Here is a 27108-nt window from a genome sequence, read left to right as displayed (position 1 = left end):
TGGTACTCATTTATCGACCTAAGAAGGATGAAAGGCTTTTTGAAAAAAGAAAATTTGGGAAAATAAATCTTTTTTGTTTCCATTTTGTTTTCTTCCAAACCGGCCCAGGCATGGCCAGAAACCGACCCCCACTTCCCAGGGACGGTTTCGGCCCAGCCACGGGCCAAAAGGCTGAGGGGCCAATCCGACCCTGGGTAATATACTAGTCATGCCTGTCTTCTGAAGTGCGTGGGTGTGACACATACCATCGGGTAACAGCTGCGAGGAGGAGCAAGAGGAGTTGGGATTCCATTATGGCAGCTTGTGGGAGAGTCAGACTCATGTGAACAGTTATATGTACTGGTATGTACTACACGATGGTCAAAAAACTTCCACCGAGACCAACAGAGGAGGTTGCACTTTCAGTTTCTTTCAAAATATCAGGGGAAGAAGAGTGAGGGGTACAGATCTTATCTACTGAAGATCAAGGACACAGAGTACACTGTGTAATTCAATAGTGGGAGGAGATTGGAAATACTATGACCTCATTACAAGTTTGAAAGTAAATTCACATTCATTCCATGAAATGACAACCCTACTCGATTCCAGTTACCACTACTTTGTTCCGTAAAATAATTGTGGGAATATGAGTGGGGTAACAGAAGTGAAATTCCCCATGTTTATGTTCACAGAACTCCATTGTGATTTTTATGAACTTATCCCGAGCAGTAATTCCTCTGTGTCAAATCCACCAATTGTTTACCTTGAAGAGGAGGATTTACATGCAGCATGTTGTTGGGGGGTAAATCTACCACTTCATGGTTAAACATATTGTTCAGTGATGTTGTGTAAGTGGCAGTAATTCCACTATCACCAACAAAATGTTAACCACATTTCTGAACTTATAATAAGGTCTATGAATCTGTCTCTAACTTCCCCGTCCACTGATCAATCAAACAGTAATGATGAAAGTGATAATGGATGATAATAGAGACAAATATTATAATCTATCAGAATCCAGACCAGAACAGGGCCTTGCTGCTGGAGAGCGGCAATACTAAGGAAGAAGTGGAGGAGGAGAGTAACAACACACATACAGAGGCTCTTGTGGTAATGCAAGCTCTCCACCCCCTTCTGTGCAGTTTCCTGTAGAAACAACCTTCCTATCATAGATCACAAAGTACACCACAAGTGCAGAAAAAAATATTGTCACGTCATTCAAACTTTCTTGTTTATTGAAATATATAAGAAACATTACAAAAATGATGCTAGCAAGCCCAACAGATAGCCAATCTAATATGTTGTCTTGTCTCAGCTTAATCATGGATAAAAGACAACTTGCATCTTGCTGCAATTCATACACTTGTTTTAAATTTGTTTTAGTTGTAATACAACTTTTTCAAATCATATACATATTTACAAATATAAAACTCATTATGCAACATGGCCTCTAACATTTCGACACACAAAATCAGTAACCATTTACATTTACTGCATACAGGGCATTCAATAGACAACAAATACATGTCCTTCCTTTCTATGCAGGATGTAATTCCAATTTCCTTAAGTACCTTATTGTGGCCAAGCTCAAGGATATCTTGTGTCCACTAAATATAATTGACCACATATTATTCTGTGTTAATAACCTAAAGTCACACAGATGTTTGTAGAAATACTCAGCTCTTAGAGCCTTCAAACTTTCACATTCCACTAGTAAATGTTTGAGTGTTCCTCTTTGTTCTGTGTCATTCAAATCTACATGAGGCATCAATAGGAGTACGAGATCGCAAGACTAACAAATACCTGGTTGGCCACAGGTGAAATCTGAACCTCATTGTCTCTGCTCTAAATAACTGGTCTGCAAAGTTAATTAAGCAAAGAGGGATAGTATTCACCTTTTTGTCAGCAAATTTACCAGTGTTAAATACCTTGTACTTCATGCACTCCTCTCTAGTATTAGTCCAGTCATAATCCCACCATTTCAATTAGGCTCTCACTGGATTACATATTAACAATTCTAGCATTATATCGGCTGATTTCATTAGCTTGCAACAAGTATTGTGCAAGAATTTTTATCACCCAACCTGGATTTAATGGCTGTCAGAAATTATGTCTGGTACCGCTCTTTAGCTTTGCATTTTGCATATAACATCAGGGAGTTTCAATTTACCATTGCCCGTAATGATAGAAGACCTAATTCAAATCTTACTGCCTGTATTGGAAAAGATTGTGGTATTGGCAATATGGCTTTCCAAAAATAACCCTCCAACCCTTCCAATCAGGCTGAGACTCCGGGTGCTTAGTATGCGCTCTGTAGGTTACCACGGGTACAACCTTACCTTTATAAAAATGGACTCACTGATTTATAAGAATATTTCCCATAATTAGCTTGTAACAATTTGGCTTGTGAGGCAAAGGCTTGTATTTTATATCTTAAGTCATTGTGATAGGGGATTTCATTTTTTGTGTCGCTAACTATTTGGCCTAGGTACTTATACTCATGACTTATCTCCATTTTACACCCACCAACCGTCCAATTGAAAGCATGGTTAGAGTTTGAGTTCTTAAAATGGCGTTTCAAGATGTTCAATTTGCTTACATTCATTTCTAGCATGTTGGCTTCTGCATATTTAGTTAGATGTTGAAGTTGCCTTTGCAGGCCTATCACATAACAAGATCATCTGCGTAAAACAGATGTATAAGCAGATGTATGACCAATTTAGGGGGAAAAGTATGGCAGTTATTAAACATGAGATTCATAGCTTTGATGTAAAAATTAAAAAGCGTGGCAGCAAATATGCAGTCTTGCTTTAGCCCACGTTTTGTTGCAATTAGCTGTGAAAGGAGCCCTTGTTATGTCAGTTTTATCTGTACTGGCATATCTGAGCAATACTGCTGTAATGTATATAAGATGTAGCTTCTGACAGCTTTTCCCACCATTTTTCTACGAGATATCGAGTCAAACGCAACTCTAATGTCTATGAACGTTAGATATATTAGGTAGTTGGCAATTTGAGCTTGTTTTTTCAGGGCAGATAAGATTATGAGGTTTATTGATGTACCAAGGCCTGAAACAAATCCAGATTGGTGTCGATCGGTTATCTTGGCAGTCACAGGCCACTTGTTTAAATCTTTTGGAATGATCCTTGCATAAAGCTTTGCCGGGATGTCCATAAGTGCCAATGGACTGTAGTTTACGGGTAGGCTACTGTCGCCTTTCTTGTATAATGGTACAATAATTGAGTGTTTCCATGAATTCGGGATCCTTCCTGTTTTTTTTTATCCTATTAAACAAGATGTATAAAACTTTGCACCATTCATCGGGATTCGCCTTTAATGATGCATTAGACAGCCCATCCGGTCCGGGAGCTCTCGATGTGCAGTTTTATGTCCAGTAGGTCAAACTTTGGGTGGTTTTGTTCATTCTTCAAGGACAAGGTAATAGGCATATCATCAGTATCTGCATAGGTGGACATGTAATATAAGGTCCATTCTCCTTCAGATACCGAATTCAACATCAAGGTCATACTATTATTGTAAGCGTCATTCAAAAGCTCCAAATTGAGCTACTGGATTTTGTCACCACAGCTGCTAGCATACCTTCATTATTAGCATCAGTTCTCATGGCTTTGTACTGTAAGACAAAGTTCCAGCTATTTTTCGAGTATCTTTACACAACTTTACTTTCAATTGTCTAAGATCCTTTTGCAACTTTTTTTTTGCCTTTGATATGGTCTGGTTGAATATATGTTCATGTTGAATGTGCATCCCTTTTCTTTGATTTTCAGTGAATATCATCAATTCATGTGTATAATTAGGGAGGTCTTCTGTCTCTGATTTAATTTCATCATTAATATGCTTTTCTAATAGACAATTTAGCATAGCCGCACGCCATCTTATTCTGTTTTGCCCCTGAGTAAGGGATACCTAATGTCTGTAGTACTGTCGTGGGACAGCGGATACACTTGCTAGGTCTATTTCCAATATATTATGGTCACTTAGGTGAGTACAATTTACTTTTAAATTTCGGACACAAGGCAATGCTAATTCTGAAATGAACGCATAATCCAATATGGCATTTTTGGGGGGGGGTCATCAGCTTTAAAGCTACCATTCAACATAAATAGATTGCGATCTGTCATCATATTTTCCCACCGTTTAGTTTTAGCCACTACTTTATCACCCTTTTGTACCAAACATGATATATTTATATCACCGGCAATGATGAATGTATAGCGCACTGCATCGTTTGCGATCAAATCCAATAAATGGATTACATCCCTAAAGAATACATCATCATCTAATAATACAGGATTCCAATATATGTTCAATATTGCCAAACGATTGACTATCTCATTTCCCGAGTCACATAGATGTAATTTTGCCAATTGTAGCCAAGGGTGGGGAGAAGCCCACGGGGTAAAATTAGCTTTTAGCTCTTTTTTAGCAGAAATCAACAACCCAACCATGGGTCATCCTATCACCTGCTAGATTGCAGGTATCCACACAATCTCATAGTTGGCCCATATTGGATAATCGCATATCCAGGTTTCCTACAATATTATTATGTCATACCGTGACAGGTGGTGTGAGACATTTACATCCTGAAAATGGGGAAATCATCTTGTGTTCCAAACACCAATCAAATAAGGGGAAGCACCACGATGTACCTGGCTCTAATGCCACAGATCTCCTTTTTTGTCACTCAGCGTATGTCGAAGCCAAGCCCAAGATACTTGTCTATCATCTTGGACACTCCATGCAGGTGCTTTGGAACTTGATGCAGACTCATGTTCCCTATTACTCACTTTGGCCTTTCTACTCTTGTTGTTTGAGTCCACTCCCTCAAAGCTCACTATTCTGGATGATGGACTTCTTTTGCATCTGCCAATTGGAGTATTATCCGTGACTTCGGAGGTCAGGATTGTATGTGATGTTGATAATCTTACACCTTTTGACACTAATGCAAATATTTCATTCCAAATACATTCCCTAACAATTTGTGAGGGGACTCGTAGGTTTACAGAGTCTAATTTTCATGTTTTTAAAAATTTAAAAGCTTTGATGTCTCTAGATTTCTGCTTTTGCAACATCTTTATTTGATTAAAAACAGTCATGATTGTGGTTCTATTGAGGTAGGGATCCCTCTTTTTCTGTCTTTCATTCTGAATGTAATATATTCTTGATCTTAAATTCCATGCTTTTTATCTGCCATCAGTAACTTTTGTTTTCGCTTTCCGATTTCATCAGCAGATTTCCCACTCTTTGCTAATAGAGGAGATTCAGCACATGTGCTCACTTTGAAGTGTGATGATATGAATTTGTATAGTGCTTTGGCTAGCTCATGTTTTAATATAATTGGGGCTGCTAGGCCCCACTTACCACTATTCAAAGGCCTCATTCTTTTTTGTTCCATAGTCAGAAAACCTCCCAGGTCCTCCCGCCTGCCCACTCCCCGCATACCATCATCAACATCATTACCCAATATTTCAGACCTTGGCTCACACCCAATTTCCAGTAAAGTATATACGGAATAGGTTGAAGAATCCATACAATCAATCAAAACAGGGGATACATCAGGTATATCAGTACCATTGATTACAGGTAATTCCAGCCTCAGATCACAATGGAATTTTGTAGTTGTATTACTAGACCTTTTTTCCAACTCTTTTACTTTTCATGGTGTTGTAAGTGCATTAATAAATGTTTTAGTATGACTTTTGGGTATTTTACCAGTCGGATGTTGATTTTTTGATGTTTTCTTTTGTTTGCTCTTATTAGGTTTTTTAATCTCATTATTCTGCTGTGCTTTTCGCTTCTTTTTTCCGTATGGGGTGGGAGGGTTGAAAGACCTCATAAAGAGTTTCCATCATTACAACCTCTTGTTCCACATCCGGATCTTGGGTGTTAGAAACATTTACGATTGAGATAACTTCAGAGGTATAGCAGTCAGTAGCAATATCAGCATCAATGCACACAGGCAGAGCGTCATCGCTTGCGACACCCACTCCAATGATCTCCTGCTGGGATGGTACAAGTAATTGAGCTGCTCCATCAACCAATCTCAACTGAGGTAGCAAAGTGCAGAGGTTCTGATCTGTAGCAGATACAGTTAATGAATCTAGTTTCTCCTCAAGAAGCAAAAGGTTACAGAGGTTACTGATTCAAGCTTGTTATAAATATTTGTTAATAACACCTTATTTGTTAATAACACCTGATGATGTTTTTTTCAATAAAGACTCATAAAGCATAATCAGTGTATATACACTGTTGTTCAAGGCATTTAATATGGGGCCATTGTTTACCGATTGTGGTTGTACCAAACCAAAGGATGGTCGAGGAGTGGGCCTTGCACATGACAGCCTAGTTTCATGAGATATGTTCACTGAAGAACCAGGGGAATCTGGGTACAAAATGTGTGCGTGTGAAAGACTTAGCGTAGTTGCCTTCCAAAGATCACAAGCATAAGTCCCTGGTATGGTGCCCTCCACCATAATAGGAATATGATCAGAGATAACATGATGCTTTGCCACCATGTCCCCTAAACTTGATGGCGAGATATTACTCAGCATGGTTTATAGTGATAATTTCGACAACAAAAATGTCGAAAGTCAAAATTTCGAAAAAAAAAATGCGAAAAAATTAATGTCGACTTTTTTTTTCAATGCATTTATTTTTTTTAAATGGGGGGGTTCCCCCCAACCCCCCTTTTTTAATTTTTTTTTAAATTTTTCTCTTTTTTTTAACTCCCGAACCCCTAAAATAAATATATAATTAAAAAAACGAAAGTCGACATTTTTTTTTTGACATTTTTGTCTGTCGACATTTTTTTTTTCGAAATTATGACTGCCCACCACTCAGCATCTCATTTACAAGCAAATGTAAGCAGTCATGATGATTCCGCTCTTCATAAGTAAGTTTGCAGTTGGCGCCAACTCGGTTCAACTTAGAATCTCTAATCTAATTACTCATGTTAACATCATCAGTCTGATCAAAGCTCCATGGCAGAGCCTCTGGTCTTTTTACAATAGGCGCTTTTACAATTTGCAAATGCAACATAGGTGCATTTGAGTCATTTCCTTTATGCACATGTACCCGATGGCACGTAGCTGTATTGTATTTATCATGATGCTTGCCATTAATAGCTCTCTCTGGTATCACGCCGTCCATGGCCACGAGGTTGGCTATTTGCCCAATCATTGCAGCATCTGCAATAGACGCGGGGAAAGCACCGGAGCGTTCACAATCCTGGCTCTGGGCATTCAGTGAAACAATGTATCCATTACTATGCGATTGTTTAGGCATTATCACAGGGGCATAATATTATTGTATGTCGGTGACTAGAGATTTAGAGTGTGTCAATTTCTTATGGCCACCACTGAAACCTCCAAGTCCCACCCCGCTAACACTATGGGTGGGTGGGAGTTAGTGTGCTCGTCGGGGCACATTGGGGAGGCCGAGGTGAATAACGTTGACGGCATGCCCGTTTTTAAAGTAAATATCTCCATTACCAGTCACTGGTTTGCAAAAAACGTAGTTTACCTCAGAGGCAAAAGCCGACAATTTCACTGAGAAGAGTGAGGCAGGAGGCTGTCGGCTGCTCAGCTGAACAGCACTCCTGATTCACTCACAGGATGCACGCGCATGTTGTGCGCACGCACCTGTGTTTGCAGTGGTGCTGGGTAATTAAGGGCGGGACTTCTATGATCTACGAAAGAAGAGAAATACTAGTTCAATAGCCCGTTGTAAATCTTATAACACTATATGATCGTGAAAGCAGTTGTTAGTTACCGCAATGTGTCAGGACAAACAATCCAAAGCAATCCACAGCGTGGGTTGGTTGTAAATAAAGATTTAGGCTTCTTGGACACAGGATCATGCAACAGAGTCCCTCAGACGAACAGCACTCCTGAGGCACTCACAAGATACTCGTGCGCGTTGCGCACATGCACGTGTGTTTGTAGTGGTGCTGGGTAATTAGGGGAGGGAATTCTCTGATTGCAATGTTTCTGATAACCAGTCCAATAGCACACTTTGACATCTGTGCAGAGCCCGCTGATGCAGGTTTGAATCACAGCAGTGCCAAACTCAGCCTTTCATCCTTCCGAGGTCGATACATTAGCACCACACACAACAAGCAGTGCTCAGATGCCTGAGGGTTCATAACGCTATATAAATGCTAAATTATTATTGTTAATGTGTCAGGACAAACAATCCAAAGCAATCCACAGCGTGCTTTGGTAAGCAATCAAGATTCAGGCTTCTTGGACACAGGAGCATGCAACAGTCTCTCAGCCGAACCGCACTCCTGATGAACAATAAATGTATAAATACAACCTGATCAATCACATCTAAAGCACAACAAACCCAGACTCAATGACATTTGCGTTTGTTCTAAATGCACCTGTGCTTATGCATTTTTACACCTTAACTTTTTGTTAACATGATAAAGGAAATATATAAACAGAAAAAGATTTTAATTCCCAACCACAATGACATAATCTTGTACTTGCAGTGTAAATTCACACACTCAGTTATTATAAAATCAGATAAAGTACTTCTAATTAATTTATGTTGTTACACTTATGCATACATTTAGCACAGTTTTGTCCCAGGGACATGAATTTGACCCATGATGAAAACAACATTTTGCTGCATTTTATGGACTACATTGTTCACCTTTGGGGGCTCTTCACAATTCCTAGGCTCATAAATACCTCCAGATGGCTGCAAGATCCACATTTATTTGCAGCTGTGGCTCCGTAGGACACTGCTAAACTAACACAAACCCCAATGCTTGTCATTTAAAAATGGGCCAAGCCCTCAAGGAATTACAGTGGCTGATTTTCAACTAGCCAATCTGGTTGCCCCTCACAAGGTCTTGAACAGGTTGCTACCCATCCGAAATAGTATTCGCTGACCCACCCCCCAAAGTAACTAATCAGGGGGCTAATATGCCATAAACGGGTTCACAGGCTATTCTGTGTGAGCCCAGAAAACCTTACATCATTTTTTCCTACGTTTGAGCTCTCTTGGGAGAAAGCACTGGATGGATTTTAGCAAAAGCAAACAGGGATTGACACACTAGATGCAAGATCAAAGTGTGCTCGAACTTCGTCAAACATGCCCATAGGAAGTTTACGTTTTTCTGGATGGTATTCCCTTGGATTTTCCCAAAGGTCAAACCTTGCCTTCGGGTGGTTTTCATGGCCCACACTCAATTTGGGAGTCCTGAACATGAGGGAGGAGTTCAAAAAACCAATCAAAGATGCAAGTCCCTTCTAGCACAGGTTTTTGAGGGCCTTTAAATGAAAAAGGTTGTGACCTACGTCCTCTGTGGATTCTATGTTGAGGTCTAGCTTTCGTGTTTAGAGCTGGCAAGAAAGACTGTAGGAGGTTTTGTCTTATTGGGGTAAATTTGGGATTTGACGGTATTTTCTTACCGTGATATTTTGGTGGTAAACTGGCCTTACATTTAGAGATGGTTTAGTATTACTCTATTTTGGTGATAATATAATATTAGCTTGTGTTGGTGGTAATTTAGTGGTATCTCACTTTGTGGTATTTTCAGAATTACCTTATGTTTGTGGTATAGTGGTGAGCATGTTTTTTTTATACTACAACTCCATCATAAAACAAACCTTTCCTCTCTATTAGAATGTCTTTTGGTCACCTGTAGAGAACCCCCAAACCTAGCACACTTCAGAGAACCCAATGAGTTTATTCAGAACACCACCTATGGTTTGTGGCTGGTATTATTGGCTTATGTACATCCAGTAATCTATGTGTCTCATCTGACACTGCCTTCTTTTCAGCATGCAAAGAAGGAATCACTCAAAACACCTTCACACACCTTCATACCTTGCAGGTATTTATACACTTTTCCTTGCTTGCTATTTTACCTACAGTGATAAATTAGCAAAAGCTTTACCGCTCTGGTATAAACATCAAACCCTTGTGATTCCCCTGTATATAAATGATCCACAGATGCATGAATGGCACCAAGATCCCAGCCTTTGTTTTTTTGTATACTCTGTATTGTTATAACAATTATAAACAGAAATACATCTTACCACATGATATCACAGCATCGCCTACAAAATAGAGTCTTGCCTATCACCTCTGACTCTGGGGTCAGGGCAACTTTACCACAGCTAATAGTACAGCCTGATTGGTGAATCAAGAGTTCTGGGTGTGGCAATATGTCAGCAGGACAGGGGAAATTGAGTGATGGGGAAGTGTATGCAATGTCGGTGATCTGTCTGGTGGGCAGGCTGGATCCCCTGGAAGTGGTTGATGTCATTCAGAAGCACATACCCGAGCACAACAGTACCCTCTTTTAGATGGCTGCACAAGAGGGTAGTAAAAATGGAGACATGGAAAAGTGAGCAAGAGAAGGAAAAAGACTGGAGTGATTCCTCTGGTAAGCAGAGCCAACTACATTGAGTTAGTACCTCAATGGTTCATACGTGAGTATGATATTGATTGTGATAGTAGGAAAGCAGCTCCCCCCGCTTGCAAAGCTAAATAAATTGAGTCATAACCTCCAGTTTGTAAGTATGTTACTAGGACTCAGAGAGTGGATCTGCTGCTTGGAAGAGCCTAATACAATTGAGGCAGAACTTCCAGTTTCAGAGCACAGTACTGGGTGTCAAAGAGCAGCTCCAGTTTGTGAGTGCAGTTGGATGCAGCGGATGAAAAAATAAATAAAACAAAATGCACAAAACCTGCACTGTAATCCTTTCACCCATAAAATAAAAAATATAAATAGAGTAAACAACACTCATGCGTGACCACTCAAGGGATCCTTTACTGTAAAATTGCAAAAGAAGTTGCTCAGAGGGAGTGGAGCACCATTGAAAAACCATTTGATCAACACCCAGAACGGAGGGTTGAATAGTGCTCCGCTATATATGCCTTGTTACCGTTGCTGCCTCACTGCCCGATCCTTCATAGTGGCACAACCTGATAGCCAGGGAGTGCCCAAAGTCACTGCGGGCTCCCCAGAAACCTCACAGTCACATCTTCGGCCCTAGGCACTTCTTGAACACCGGCCTCCTATCAGAGGGGAGAAATCTACAATCAAAGACTCACAAGTGCATAATTTATTTAAAGGGGCAGCAGGGGTGGCCAACCAGGACTCCTTGGGCCACACCTGGCCACACCTGGCGGCTTGGCCTTGTTTGCAGTGTTTGTGGGGGCTTGCACGTGCTACAGTCAATGCCGGGCTGCATCTGACATAGTCCTCGGGCCACAGCTGACATACGTGGCCCGGGTTGAGGAGTTTGTGCTCCCCACCCACATGCTGCAGTCAACTCCGGGCTGCATCTGACACATGCAACCTGGCCAACTTAATACCAGGGACTCCCCCATTCTGCTGATAATTGTTGGCCTGTCTCTGGTATAGCAGTTAGCCACAATAAAGACTTTGGGGCCCCCCAAAGACATGCTTCTGATTGTCTGTCAAGAGAACTGTTTGTTTGCCAGTGCAGCAGGGACCTTGCGGCTTCCCTGGCCAGGATGTTTCCAAAGTAGGGCATTTTATATGAATTTGTTTTTTAGGTGCACTGCTTACAGTTTGTCTGTATTTTTTAAGCACTTTTAATATTTTTTAACTGTTTATATTCTAAAAGCAATCTTTTTACATTGTTTACACATGTTTTGTTACGCAGCTGCTTAGGATTAGTTTGTAAACAGTGACATGCAATTTCAACATTTTACATAAAAACTGTAAAACACTGCTAGTGTATCAGAAAAAATAAAGTGAACCAAATTACAACTAAAGAATCATACACCAACATTCTGTTGTCCACCTTTCCTTTTGTGTGCAAAGTTATTCTAACCCTGTATTTTTCTCCTACGGGTTTTGGGGAAATGCATCCGTCCCTAAACTTTGCTTTCCTGTCCCTTCTCTAGTGTCCAAAAAGACTTGCCATGATATCCTAGAACTCTGGTAAGTGGTATTTGACAGCTAAGAGGCAGGTCAAGTCATAACGTAAGTGACATAGATGTATATTGTTGTGCCCGCCTACATTTGTCTCTCAATAAGTGTGTGGTAGACTGCGCCCCCACCCCCCGCCACACAGTATTAGTAATCAAAGGGTAGCTCTGCTGGTTTTGAGGCACGTCCAGTTAATGAGCACAGTGTTAGGACTCATCTAGTGGTTCCATTGGTTGGTAGAGGCAAATTATTTGAGGATTAGGGACAATCAAATATTTACTTTTGAAATGCAAAGTCACCTCCCCCTTTCCATGCCCTTCAATCTTCATGACTGGCTTTCTCACAAATCATTATCTGAAGAATCTGTTCTGGTCTTCCAAGTGATGTGCATGGTGTTCCCTCCCAACGTCATCTTCAGTGATAAACCGCTAGTTTATTTTTTTATAAAGAAATCAATCACTCATGAGTGTGTCATTGAGGTATCTCCTGAGGTTTGAGACAATAGCCACAGCAATGCGAATAACCCATTCACACTTTATGCTGGCCAGGGGAGAGCTTATGATTTCCATCGCTAATTCAACAACTCTGATGGCCATACTGACTGCTTGCCAATACACAATTGCAATGGCTCATTGTCACTACCCTGGTGGCATGTTGTCAGGACTGTCAAGCTGGTGCCTTCACATTGCTCAAAGCACCCACAGGAAAGGTATGCATTTAGACTTGCTAAAGCCCTTAAGGGATCCAAGTCCTGTTCATGACCATTACAGAGATGACAACAGTCTATATTTGGCACAAATCACTGTTTCCCCTGAACATCCTACAATTCCCATGAAACCTCAGGTTATTTTGTAGTACAAGCAAAGTTTGGTGGGATTTTACAACTTGCAGCACCTAGAGGTCCATGGCAGAAATCTTGGCCCTAATCCTATACATTCCACATAATGTTGAGGCTTCTGCTTTCTATCCATTTTTTATTTTTATTTTGTTTAATTTCAAATTGATTTAGTTGTAATTACAACTATTTCAATATAAAACATCTGAGGAAATAATTCACAATTCATCAGTGTTCAACTAAGACAGGTTCTAATTTGATGTTCCTTTACAACTTTTTCAATATAAATCAACTTAGAAATAAGTCACAATTCATCAGTTTTCAACTAAGACAGGTTCCAATTGGATGTTCCTTTACATGAAAACATTTTTGTGAGTCTCAAAGTTAATACTGTGAGTAACCTTGATTAAACATTCAAATGCGATACAAAGAATCAGTTAATTTCACAATTGACATTATTAATAAATAAATAATCTTCTAGATAAAATCATTCTATTACATAGTGTATGGTTCACAAGACTAATATCACTTAGTCTATAAAAGATCATTTTTTGAGTTTGTAGAAGAACAATTTACTAATTAAAATTTAAATGTAACTGGTTTCCAAATTATAATAAAAACATCTAACACATACAGGCTGGGTATCATATTCTTTTTCACCAACAAGTTCAAAAAATGTTAAAAATGTTACTGTTGCAATATTTAAGGATACATGAGATGCATTTAAAATGTCAGTCCATAAACATTCCTTTGTCAATATTGTTCTTCCTAAAAAGAATTTCTGAAAATATGCTTTCCTTTCAAAATCTAATTTTGGGCATTCTGATAGTGTTTTATGGTTTCTTGGGATGTGTCAGTGTTTCAGAATCGGCAAGTTATGTCTAGCTTTATTAGTTTAGAATAGGTTGCTAATTTCATTTTCGTTAGGCACAAATTGAATCTCATTCTTATTAACATATTAGCACATTCTTTATTGGGAAATGTTATCAAATAGGATGGTAGTGCTTTCATTGGTTTCTCAATAAATGCTCCTAGTTTAAAATCATTTTAGGTTAGACATTTATTCAATGTTGAGATCCAATCGCACTTAAAACATTTTATTTTAACTTTTTTGGGGTTTTGAAGAAGTTCAGTTGATGTATCTGCATTTTCCATAATTAATAAGCATTCTTTCCAGGCCGTTAAAGGTCCAGCATTAAAGGCTTCCAACAAATGTTTTAAAGATAAAAATAAGTGGTTGGTGGATTCAGTAGCTAAACAGTATTTCCCGTAAATTGTCAACATATTCCACTTTACTATTGCACTTAATGATATTAAGTCCAATTCAAATCTAATAATTGGAATTGGTGTGCTTTGAGGTAAAGGAAGAATTGTCTTCCAAAACACACCTTCTAGATAGTTCCAATTTGGGGAATTATTCAAAGGTTAGGTTTGGGAGCCATATATAATAATAGGAATAACCTTTTGATTATAGAATATTATAGAAGGCCTTAGCAAACATTTTCAACATTTAGTTGAAGGGCCCTGCCCTGTATCGCCATTGCTTCAACTTATTTTTTTTATTCTGTTTTGTATGGCAGTTCTGAAACATTTGAGTTAATATTTACACCAAGATATTTATATTGATGAGTTTGAGGCACTACGGTTCCTAGGATATTCCAATTAGATTTCACTCCTGTTTTCGGCATGGAGTGGTAAAATATTAAAATGTTGGATTTGGGCACATTAATAGCTAAATGATTGGAAAATGCATAATTTCCTAGGGCCGTTAGCTTACGTTGTAGCCCAATCGGTGTTCTATCAATTAAAACCAGATCATCAGCATATACTAAATAGGGGATTTCAGTTGTGCAAATGTGTGGGGAAAAAGAACGAATACTTTTAAAATCCTCAAAAAATATCACTGTTATAAAAATGGAATAAAAAAGATGCAAACGGACATCCTTGTTCTAGACCCTTATTAGTAAGAATTGGGTCAGTTAGGAGTCCATTAGAGGTAAGTTTAACTCTTATTGTTATATTGGAATGAAACTTATGGAAAAAATAAGCTATATATAGGGGACATGTTGTATTTAAGAGTTGTGTCTAAAATTGCTCAAAAGCTTCTTTAAAATCAATAAATGCTAAGTAGATTGGTTGTCTTTTTGTTATAGCATGAATTTTCAAGGCAGCTAAAATCATAAGATTGAGGGTTGTTCCAATTCCAGGGAGAAAGCCTGATTGATAGATGTCCATTATTTTGTACTCAGAGGACCAAATGTTAAAATCAGGTATAATTAATTTTGCCATTATTTTTCTTGGCACATCTAATAATGCAATTGGTCTGGAATTTTCAGCTAAATTTCTATCTCCTTTCTTAAAAATCGGCACAATTATGGCTTTTTGCCATGAAGGCGGAATCTTTCTCGTTGCTAAAATTTGTTTAAATATCCCCTCTAATACATCAGCCCAAAATTCCAGATGTCGTTTCATAATAGCATTTGTCAGGTTATCAGGGCCTGGAGCTCTTGAAGTACTAAGTTTTTTTATAATCAAAAATATATCCACTTTATCGAATTGTAGCTGAGGAAGATTCGACTTTGGAATAGATTAGAATTGAAGAGCTTCTTCGGTGTCGTAAAGTAAGTGTTGAAAATGAACAGACCATGCAGCTTCGCTTATAGAGTTCAATTCAAATGTTTTCTGGGCATTGTTCAATGAGCCATTTATTAATTGCCAGATTTCTCCTGTTGATTTGAGAACAAGAGCTTTTAGCACAGTTTCAGCTCTTTCTTGTTTTTTTAGCTCTAGAATAGATCTTGTAGAATTCTTATACTGAGTTTTTAATTTAGGTCTTACATCTTTCTGAGACGCTGGAGATAAGGCTTGCATAGCTTGCGATAGTTTTTCTTAAGTTAATATATTGAGGGATTAAAAATGTGCTTATGTCTTATCATTGGAGGTATAGTTGATGGTAATGATTCAGTTAGTAGTTGAATGTGGTCCGTGTACAAACTATCTTTACTGGAATCTTCCATTTGTGGGTAGTTTGTTTTTATCTTTAAACAATTTTATACTTGTTGGGTTCCAATGTAAGTGGTTGCATCTCGTATTAGGGTGAATTTTATGAGAATAGTAGATATTGCTCTCAACCCTATGTGGAAGCCAAGTAGAAGAATATTATGATCACTAGCTAAAGATGGAATAACTTGAATGAGGATATATATGTATTTGCATTTTTAGAAATGTAGACTTAATCTAAAATTGATGATGTTACACCTCTAGACCAAGTTGGAGCCAGTGGTATATCTTCAGAAGATGATCTATTCAAAATAGAAACATTTCTAATGTTCATTAAAGATTGCCATTCATTGTCCTGAAGATTCAAAGAGTTGTTCTTAGTAAGAATACAATACATATTGAAATCCCCTGCAATGATAGTGGTCTGGTTACTGCGATCTAGGAGGATGAGATCGAGAATAGTTTCAATTTTAGCTAGAAATTTAGATTCAGCTGATGCGAGAGGGTTCCAATAGATGCTGATTATAACTGTAATTGGATATAAAGGATGGTGTGAATTAGTAGTTAGAATGTTTACTGCTTGTATTCCTGCATCATGTGAAAGCCAGGATTGTAATTCCAATTGTGTGTCAGTTCTGATGGCTATTAAAAGGCCACAGGATGGTCTGCCTTTCTGTGGTTTAGAGGATAACAAAGCAGAAATTTGATGATCCGCCCAAATTGCTTTGGAAGCATCCAGGTTTCTTGGAAAAGTTTTATATCATACTGATGCATTGTGTCAGTCATTTTATTTAAGAGGTGAGTGAAGCCCCTGGTATTCCAACAGACCATGGAGCATATGTGGGAGAGGGCCCACACATAAGCTAGTGTGATGAGGGCCCTGAGTTGTTTCCCTCCTTGGAGATCCATGCCCACTTGGATTTGTTCGCAGGAGGAGGAACTTGCTGGCTGACTGATGACATACTATTATTACATTGGCAACAGTACTGCAAAGTTGCATTAGATGGTTGATTTCCATTATTTTGTAGATGTCCTAAAGATTGTTCCAAAGGTTGTACTTGGGGAGCAGTAGGCCGGTTTGCCTCTACACGTAGTCCTTTTTTTTCAAGTGACACTCTTTCATTCCAAATAAAATGTTAAGTTATCCTTGAAGAAATAAGGATTTCAACAGTGTCCTGATTGGACGGAATGGGATAGCGAACTACATCAGTGTCACTTGATTGTATTAGGTGCAGTGAAGCTATTGAGTGGAATATAGTTAGTACTGTTACACGATTTGGATAAGGGTCTTCATATAATCTGTCAATCATGGTTAATGTCAGTATTTCATTATCCAGCTCACTTGTGAATTTGTTTATTTTGTTGGACAGAGCATCTGTTGGAATAGCGTTTAAAGAGTGGTTTGTGGATGGAGAGCTCAGAAAATGATTGTTCGTTTGGGATATAGGTCGTGAAGGAAGAGCTTCTTCCATAGCACTGCCTTGTAATTCAACTTCCCTGCTGGCTGAAGATTGTTCTGACATTGTTAACAAACTGTCCGTTCTTTTTTTGATCCATGGTCCTGAATGAAGATACATCAAAATTCAGGTTCACACAGAATGCTTGCTTTGTTTGGTTAGAGAATATTTTTTGGTTGTGTAGACTGTGATGTACTATTTCTGTAATAGGCAGCGAGTGAGTGGAATAAACAGACATGTTCATTAGATCACAGTCCCCGTTATCAGAGTTCTTTGCAGAAGGGTTTGGTACAACAAGATTCGATACAGGTAAAATACATATAAAATCACCAGGTACAATCTTACCTTGAGGTGACATCGGGTCTAGCATTCACAGAATAGGAGGAAGTGTTGGATTCACTTCACATTCTACAATTTCGGCGTTCACTGAAGCCGGAAGTTCTGAGGGACTTGAATTCAATTTGCTATTGCTGTTAATGTTAGCAACAAATGCTCTCGCTCTTGATTTGCCTTTAGGATTGGGAGATAAGGCATATATAAATGTTTTTTTTGGTTATTTATTTTTACAGATGAATCCTGTTTCTTTTTAATTTTTTTATAGAGTTGTTTTTTTGGGACGCATGATGTTTGAGTCATTGGTTATTGGGGATGATGGCATTATTGGTTCGTCGGCTACAATAACTTCTGAATTTAACTCAGGGGTAATGTCAGCTGAAGTCGAGTTCAATTCAATGACTTCCTTTGCTTCACTAGCCGGTATCGCCTCAAGGTCGCTGGTATTCACACTTAGCGGTCTCACAGTAGTCTTATATGGAATGTTCCAGGCAATCCAGTCTCAGTTGGATGTGAAGCATGCTTGTATTGGAGGAGACTCTATGTTCAATGCCTTCATATAGTTTAGCCAAGACAAAAATACTGGTATTGATAGCTACAAGAGCAGCATCTAGAGTGGCAGAGTTAACGGAAAGAAACCCAAAAGAAGGCCTAGGAGCGGGTTTAGAAAATGAGGCAACAAGCGATGTCTCAGAGTCTACAACAGATTCATGGTTGTGATTTTGCTCAGAAGAAAATAGAGCAAGAGAGCCTGATAGTCTTGTTGATGAATCATTGCTATGGGGCTCAGTTACACTGCAGCTTTGAGGTATTTCAAGGCTAGGCGGCTCTGCACACATTCGACCATGATTTACTCTTGGTAGCATGGTCGAGGAAGGGCCATTTTGAACTATCTGTGAGTATAATGGTGGAATATCTGACCTGTTCATTTGATGAATTGTTACAGGTCTATGATTTCCATCTAATTCTACAGCTGGACGCAGGGGTGTATTAAAAGTCTCCACTTCTCCGTTAGTAGTGTAGGTTGAATAATAGTTTTGCATCGTAGAGTCTGCGATTTCAGGGCATGAGCTAATCGAGGAGTTTCTAATGCTAGAAACTATGCAGCACTGTAACGCGGGTGGACCAGGGGCGGAAAAATTACTAAACGCAGGGACTTTATAACTCTCTTTGAACTGAGTACTCAAAAGTGCAGTGTTCTGGCGCATATTGAAATTACATTTCGGGTACATCTTAGAAGTGAGAACTGAAGAGGTAGTTCCTGGTTTTGGGCGCTCGGTTAAGTAAACACGAGGTGGAGATGGCATCCCCGAAGTCAGAGAGAAGGAAGTCATGCGATTTTTATATGGAGTAAACTCCCAAAAGCCACAATGTGTTTATAGAAAAATACAGGGTCAGATAAAAATACGTAATCTCACTGTATGTTCACTCGACCTAATACGTGCTGGAGCAACTGATTAGAGTGTATGACTGTAGAGTCTAACTTACCCCTCACACTGGAAGAATAATCAAGCAAGGTCAACAGTACTCAGAACTCAGAACTGCAGTGCTGCAGACTGCAGTCTGGTACTCTCCGGTACTCTAGACTGTGCGCGCGACAGGCTCAATATGAAGAGCTTGCTGGGTAAGGGGCGTGGCTTAGCAGATCCTACAGAAATGTTTGGAAAACAAGTATATTAGCAAAGTAGAGTTAGTAAAAAGTCCTTTTAAAGATGCAGGGATGGAGATGAAGAGTTAGTCCTGCTCGCACCTGGGGCTTTAAAGGCACAGATCACAAATATCCAAAAACGAAGATCAGGCACGAGTGAGAAAAGTATCCTGGCAGTCTGGTACTCTCTGGTACTCTGGCCGGCCATCCTCTCCATTCATGAGATCTTCTCTAGAGCTGCTCGAGATGATAGAGAATCTGCAAAGAAGAAAAGAACAAGACTATTCAGAATTGGCCAGACGGTCACCTTGTACGCGCATAGGTAGAAACCTTTGTGTAGGAAGAACAGGGAGGAATCAAGTAGCACTATCCAAGAAGGTGGAACACTTTGTTCAACAACAGGGAAGAATTGCATACATATAGAGCTCAAGAGCACATCTGCAACAGAGCAAGATTAGTGAATCATAGCATTTGCAAAGACAGTGGACCCTTGTGCAGTAACAAGAAATAGGCTTAAGTATAAGGAGCGCTGGTCACCTGTAGAAATAGGAAACCTCATGCCTTCCCTGAAGAGTGAAGAAACTCTACTCTATGGAATAACAAGTGCAGAGCCTCGTCAAAATGTTTGGTCTAGAAGCTTATTTACCATTAGGAAAGGAGCAATTTACAAGGTAATTGGGACTCCAGGGGATTCTTACAACCAAAAAGTAAAGACGGAATCAGCAAGCACTAATAGTTTCCACTTTTTCGGAAAATCAAGAGGGGGAGGTTCCAAAAAGCAAAGATCGGAAGATGTCCAATTACCCATTCCTTTCAAAGTTTGTCTGGTTTACCCTATGCCATTTGGGTGGACCAGTCAGTCTCACTTGGGCACCTAGCATCTGTGCACCTGTGCACAGAGGTCGCTGTGTTCCCTATTAAGTCTGCTATTCAAGGTACGGTGTTACTACACTTGTATAGAGAATGTAGGCATGAACCATCCGGTTTGTAGTGTTACTGCTGTATTTCTGTAGGGGCCCTGATATATTCAGAAATCCACACTGGTGTGTGGAGTCTGTCCCACCGCCTCTTCCAGTTTCCCACTTTTTGAAAGCTAGTTGTGGTGTCCCATGAACTCGTGTCTGGATTTCCGGAGAATGAGTGAGCACTATCTGATAAAGCTTTTTACAGTGTTAGAGTAGAACATTAAGTTGATGATCTCTGACCTTTGGATTTCTCTTTGTGTTGTAGCTGGGCTTGTAAACTTCTCGTCAGTACATACTTAAATATGGAGAATATCGTCAGATGAAGGACAGCCCACTGAATGCCCTCCATCCTCACGCACATGAAGTTTAAAATGTTGCCACCTTGGCTTTAAGCTAAGGGTCAAGACAAAACAATGCATGGATCCTGTAAAAGGGTAGAGAGCAGATTCATGGCCAGCTGCACTGCTTCTGCATCACCAAGCCTTTCACATTCTTGCATTTTGTCTGATAGTTCTAATTCCAACAGGTTCATCAATGGCAGCACTTCACTGAGGGACGTACTTTACAGGCTGACGTGCTGGGTGTCATCTACAAAGGGCTAAAGTAAAGAAAATATTATCTAGCATTTGCCACTCTGTACGTGTTAGGTAGGTGCACTCCACCTGCCAACTCCAGCTATTGCAATAATTGGGCCCCTGCATTACAGAAGCATGAGCATATGAAATTCCGAGCTGAAAGTGCAGCATTCAGTTGGTTCCAAGGGAGTTGGTTGTGCACATTTCATAACATTTTTCAGGCACTATAAGAATGGCTAAATTGGGCTCATATCTTCTGGGCCACACTTACTGTCTTATCTGGTGGCAGTTAATAGATTTTGTAGCAGGTAATCACGAAATGTATGACATAGGAAAAGCAGGCACGTACATGGTTACACCTGTTGTCAGGCAGCGACATTTGATTTGCTCTCAGCTATCACTAAGTCCACTTGCAAATCGCGAGAGGGAGCATATGTGAGACAATCTCCAATATGTTCTCCAAGAGAACACTTCCCCTGTGGGGCCTGCTGTCAAACTCTTCCTCTTCTGACAACCATTCACACACACACCAACCCTCAAACATGTGCACAAACCCCCAAAACAATTCCTACAAAACTCTATCTAGGTCGTAATATCAATGTAATCCTTCTTTAAAGTATGTTCTCCTAGCTACAATGCCCTTCCTCCAAAAGCCTGATCCACTCCTGCCTCTTCAAACCCTAACTATTGACTCTTCCAGTTCTTTACACATGCCTTGATAAAGATGTGAGCTAAAACCCAGTAGAAAATATTGGTCCAAGACTCACAAAATACCCGTAAACTTCAACACAGTCAAACGCATGGAGAAACTTTGAGGTTTGTGCGTTGCTCAAACCGTCACACCCATGCCTTGTTCTCATGAAGGTTTGCTGCAAACGTATGCAGGCATTTGGTCTGTAGATGTAGCCAAAAGTGTCTCTATGGGGAATGAATGGAAACATATGTTTTGGGCCTGACCCTACAACTTTGCCCTGTCTTAACAAAACTGTACACACCTTTCCATATACATTCAAAGTGAGGTCTATAATTTTTTGAAAAGATCCATGCAGATTCCTCAAATGGCACCAATGTTATAAGCCACACACAAAAAGTGTTTTTCCTATGGGGAGTCCAACTTAACCATAACTACAGTGTCATTATCTCCGACCCGCTAATATATTTTGGAAGCATAAATTATTATGCAATAAAGTTCATGTATTGGAACATGAATGTGCTTAACACACACACAAAAGAAGAGAAACAATTATGATATTAAGCCATATTGAAAGTGAAAAAGTAAATGCTTTCATATGAGAGATGCACTTTAGTGACAAGGTGAGTAAATTGAGATGAGAATAGGTGGGACAATAATTCAGATGTAGGATTGCGAGCAGTCCAGTGCACAAACAGCAGACACAGGACTGAACAGATTATCAGTGATGAAAATGATAGGCAGATAATGTTAGTAGTGGCCATTCATGATGTGTGCCTAGTAAAGGTGAACTAATATCTTCCAAACATTAGCTCTAGCTCAGTCCCTAACAAGGCTGTCCGACTGATAAGGGGATTGATAATGTTGGAGTTGATCCTAACATTGCATCTGATCTTTACTTTGAAAGAAGCTGTCATTCGGAGATTTTGGACCAGAAGAACAGAGGGGCCATACTTTGGCCCTTATTTACAGAGCATTTTTTGCAATGGGGTTTTGCCATTATAAAACTCTTCTGTGAATTAGGCCCTTAGTTTCAATTGGAAGTTGGGGTTGTGTAACAGCAATGCATACAGCAAGTGACTACAACTTCTTTGAGTCGGGGTCTGTGGATCAGTGGACTAATGCATACACTTCAGGCAACTTTGCTTAACTTCAGGATCACAGGTTCAAATATCAGCAAGTCCACTCAGCCCTTAATCCTTCTGAGGTTGATAAATTGAGTACAATTGAGTTGGGTAATAATAAACATCTCTTAATTGTCAATAGCACCAATATATCATTAGAGGGGGTGTAAAAGTGTGCTCTACAAATACACCTGTTCTGTTATGTTCACAACCCCAGTACACAAGACACTCTCACTCATAGAGATGATCCTTACAGGTCATATACCATCTCCTGCATCATCATATTGACTGGCATCAGCGACTGCATTATTTAAGAACATGATGTTTAGTCTGGAGTTCAGAATACAACCGAGGGGAGCTTGATGCGTTAATCCCTTTCTGTTGCAGAATAAGGGGTACAGGGATGAATTGCTGATTGACATGAAGCGTTTCTTGGATGAAAACATATGCTCAGTCAGTAGCCTACACATGTGTTGGAAGAGTCTGAAAGCTTTTATGAGAATCAGCATCATCTCACACTGTTCCCGGAAGGTGAGAAGAAAGGGACCTGGCTAAATTAGGGGAGCTACAAAAGTGACTCAAGGGGCCCTAAAATATGATTTTAAATAGTCTGGTGCAGGTGGCTAAGGCCCTGATCAAGAGAGAACACTTGAAATATGGCATTCATTATTTCCTCCAGATACGAAATCTGAATATGCCACCTTTAGACTTAAAGAGAGGTATTCGGAATGAAGGGAGCACAGCTCCAAAACTCTGGCCTCCCACCTAAGTAAAACTGTCACAGCGCAATGCGAGCAAGGGGCACAAAAGGAAATATGTGAATGGAAAAACCTGCCATCAATGCCACCTACTATATGGACTCAGAAGGCGCTGATGGGTGTGATGGAGGGATACGGTATGCCTTTCTGAGTAGTTTCCATCACCTCCATCCATCAATGAGGTACATGTGAGGTAATCTGTGCAGGGGAGGGACCATAACAAATACACTACACCAATTAGGTTCCTGGGCCTAATTGCTCCTCCTTTGAATTATTTGATTATTTTATACAAGTAACTGTAATGCAGACTAAGATGTACAACACACACACCAGTAATGGCTGATTTCCTCAGTTGATGAACGAATCAACCATGATCTGCCACACATCTAGATGAAACGCACAGTTAAGTTCCAGCTTTCGCTAGTTCAGTTTACACAATATTGGCATTAAAATCCTTATGAAACTGAGGGCCTCCTGACTGCAGGAGCTAATGCACACCACATAACGTAGAGAACAGACAATCTTCATAAAAGGCAGACCTGGTTCAATCAAATCTCTACTAATACTAGATGTCATGCAAAGATCAAAGCAAAGCAAGTGGTCCAACGTTCTGCTAAGTCCTGATGTAGAGAATGCACCTGACTCTGTGAAATGGGCCTCCATATTTTAAATAGTTCACAGAATTAACTTTGGCGTGAATTTCTTCAAAGTATTACAAACAATACACACCAGACCCTCAGCAGGAATGCTCACAAATGACTAGCTGTCTGACCTAGTGCCCTTGGATGGAGTAACAATGTAGGGTTTACCACTTGCCCTCGATTCTTAAAATTGGGTTACAAACCCCTTGTTATAGCAATATGAGCAGAATCGAAAATATAAACACAAAACTAACTGGAACAAATCAGTACTAATGCCAATCTATAAGTGATTAGACAAGGAGGATCTTAAAAATTAGAACTTTGACGTGGTTGAAGGTCAAATACAGTATTTGGGCATCCTCTTCACCATGGTTCTAGTTGTGCTCATTACCTGGTTAAGGAAGGTTGTCGATGAATTAATCAAATTCGAAAATGTCTGCAGAAGAAAAAATTGAAAGTTATTTGAATGAAAATGACTTTCGTTTTTTTTCTCCCGTGGACATTACTGGCAGCCTGCTGCCCCCTGCCCCCTTACTTACCTGTTGGCGGCATACCTCGTTGTGTGCCGCTGACTCCTCCATCCCTCTTCAATGCTGGTTCCCTTCACTTACGTGCATGAAAAACGGCACTGCAGGGTCTGTTTAAAAAAAATAACGTTATCCTATCAGGAGCGAGGGACACCACTGCAACCCCCAATACCATTACAGTGAACAAAGGTGCGGGGGACAACCCCACATCCCCCACTCGCCTCCTTGTTCACTATATTGGCACCAAATGGCAAATTTGTTCTACATTTTCGGCTGTATGAAACGTTTGTACAGCAGAAATTCGATAAAATATAACATTCGGTTTTTGCCATTCAACCATTTCTATGTATACTGTTAAGGAACAGATGTGCTGTCATATTGGTGTGGAATCAGAGTTGTCGAAATGCATTTTTGATGAAGATTAGTTGCTCTTAACAGCTTTTAAGAACATTGACTTCTCTTGGATACAGGTATTCGTATCCTTCAGTGTGGTCGTGGAAGTATTACGTATATCAGTTGTCACAGAGCACATTTGTTGTGTTTCTGTAGGGAACTGTATGTGATATTTTTATACAGAGAATATTAATTTCAATGTTTTCATACCATAGTGTAATGAATACTTTTCTGTATTTTGGTATTTATTAACACATTTCGTATTTTTGATAATTCGTTTTAGAGTATGCATTGTGAGTTAGGCAATAAGTGATTGGGACAGTTACTCTATTTCTTCCAGGATGCTGATTGGATAGAGCTGTGTATTATTAGTAAGCCACCATTTTTGGGATACATGCCTGTGCTCAACATCTACCACATCATCTTGTGATAACATCTTAAAAATAATATCAAAAGGTGGTGTAAAATGCAGATGTGTACATGGGTCAACATCAACAAAATCGAAATGACTATTTCACAGCACCAACATTTCTCAGCACACTCACAATGAAGTGACCAGAAAGAAACTTCAACATTCAATCAACTGGAAGAAAGATTTCTGTGGCCAAGCCACAAACCGCACATCTCGCTGAAATGTTTGAGTATGTCATAGCAAAGAAGATTCGGTTTTGGTGGCAACATTTCAAAAGCCCTTTAAAATACATTAGTGCTGCTGGTGGAGCAGCAATGACATTCCAGAGACCGCAAGGGCAGTAGAATTGGAGAGAGAAATGTCAGCTGGGATAGTACCCTAAGACACCCTTCAGGGCAAAACATATCCCCTCAGAAGAAACACTACTAGTGATTTTCAATAGTGAAATATTTGCTTCCAGGTGCCCATCACAAAAGGTGTATCTGGCTGTGGACCACTGGATGTGCCAGTCTGGGGCTCACTGAGAACATTGCTTTTAATGGCAAACCTGTTTTACCCCCAATGTTAGACCAGGCTCCTCATTCAGATCTATCAGTTTTGGAGACCTGACTGCATTGTCCCGCTCCAAGAACTGGAGACACACTACCATTTGCAATGTTCAGTGCTGAAGAGGCTGACGATTCGAGGGAATGTGTTCCTTCTCTACAAGAAGGAGCCCCCCTATGAAACCAGGGAGATGAGCCCATGCTGCATCACCCTCCCTAGTGGTCGAGGTAAGCGCAACCTCACCAGGAGAGACTCCCCTTTGGTGACAAGGACTTTCGTTCCTGTGAGGAACTCCCTGATGCCCTCCACATGATGGCATGTTTAGGAATATCTAATACACAAATTAATTAAACGTTCCAAGACTTGGATAAAGAGAAAGTCTACTTATGCCGTTAACAGAAAGAAAGAGAATCTGTCTCTTTAAATCGAAATCTCCAAATAACTGTGACAAGAGTGTTGAAGAGGGGGGACACAACAAGGGAAGAAGAGAGAGAATGAGAGAAAGAGGAAGGCAGACACTGCATAGTACACCTGAAGAAGGCAGGGCTGAAGCAGATCATGAAGCCTGTGAAGTTCAGATCTGCTGCGAGCTGGAGAAGGAAGCATTGGAATACTGGCATGTACTTGAAGCCAGAAGCTGATATGACTGGAGTGGAAAGCTCAGTGGTGACGTGGCCACAAAGCAATCATGGTGGGAAGGCTAGACGTTCAACATCACCCTACGAACGAAGCAATAAATGGATCAGTTACCCATAGCGGTATCGAGAAGCTGAGAAAGAGAGAAAAACATGTGAGAAACGGACAGCGTGGAATGTGGACCGGAAGCAAATGGAAGGAAGCAGGAGATGCCCAGTATCTACAGACACTGGAAAAGTTCCCCTGCAATACTGAAGATAACAGGGAGAACGGGAATACCAAGAAGCCAAAAGTTATGCCAGTCCAAATGACAAAAGCATGAAAACCAAGTTGATGAATTTGAACTGTATTAAAGTGACTAAGAGAAGCATGAAAGCCAACAGGAGTGGGAGAAATAGAATTGGTGTATCACTACCTTGGGAAGAGGGAAAAATAACACATTATCCAAGAAACAAAGAGTGGAACATAACAGAGAGAGATAACTGTGAACTAAAGAGAGGTCCCTGGGAGAAACATTGTACAAGAAAGTCCATGCTTCCTTCTCCTTCTACACTGTGGGCTGCCTGCCCCGGCGTCCTCTGACCTCTCTGCATCCTGGCATAGCAGGATCACCCTACCACACAACCTGGTAAGCCCAAGAGATATCT

Source organism: Ambystoma mexicanum, chromosome 6q, assembly GCF_040938575.1.
Source record: "Ambystoma mexicanum isolate Mex_15411 chromosome 6q, UKY_AmexF1_1, whole genome shotgun sequence".
Lineage (NCBI taxonomy): Eukaryota > Metazoa > Chordata > Amphibia > Caudata > Ambystomatidae > Ambystoma > Ambystoma mexicanum.
Note: the sequence above shows the minus strand (reverse complement) of the source record.